Here is a 435-nt window from a genome sequence, read left to right as displayed (position 1 = left end):
TCTGCTGGTGTCAGTAACAGTGGGTACACACGGTGGGAGCCGGGTTGGTGCAGCGGAGGAGAGGGCACAAACACCTAGAGGAGAGACTCACCAGAGAGAGGAGGAAAAAAACCCCTAAAATTCCTTTTTTTTGTGGTAAAACGAGGAAGACTTGGCAGCCGTGGTGTCAGCTCTGTAGGTGGGTTCATTACACAATACTTACTCCTCCTATTTCAGCGTGATGAAGGAGGAGTTTTGATGCCTTTAAAGGTCCTGGCAGCCCCAGGTCAGACAGACAGTGCTTGGACCGATGCTCCTCTGCCAGGGAGGCATCCCTGGACCAGCTGCCCTGGCACCCATCGTGGCTCCAGCCGGGTGCTTTGGCCTGTCCCGGTGATGCAGGGGCAGAGGAAAGCGGCGGGGGGGGGGGGGGGGGGGGCCACACACGCGATCTCA

Source organism: Buceros rhinoceros, unplaced genomic scaffold, assembly GCF_000710305.1.
Source record: "Buceros rhinoceros silvestris isolate BGI_N320 unplaced genomic scaffold, ASM71030v1 scaffold42819, whole genome shotgun sequence".
NCBI lineage: Eukaryota > Metazoa > Chordata > Aves > Bucerotiformes > Bucerotidae > Buceros > Buceros rhinoceros.
This window is presented reverse-complemented; position numbering follows the sequence as displayed.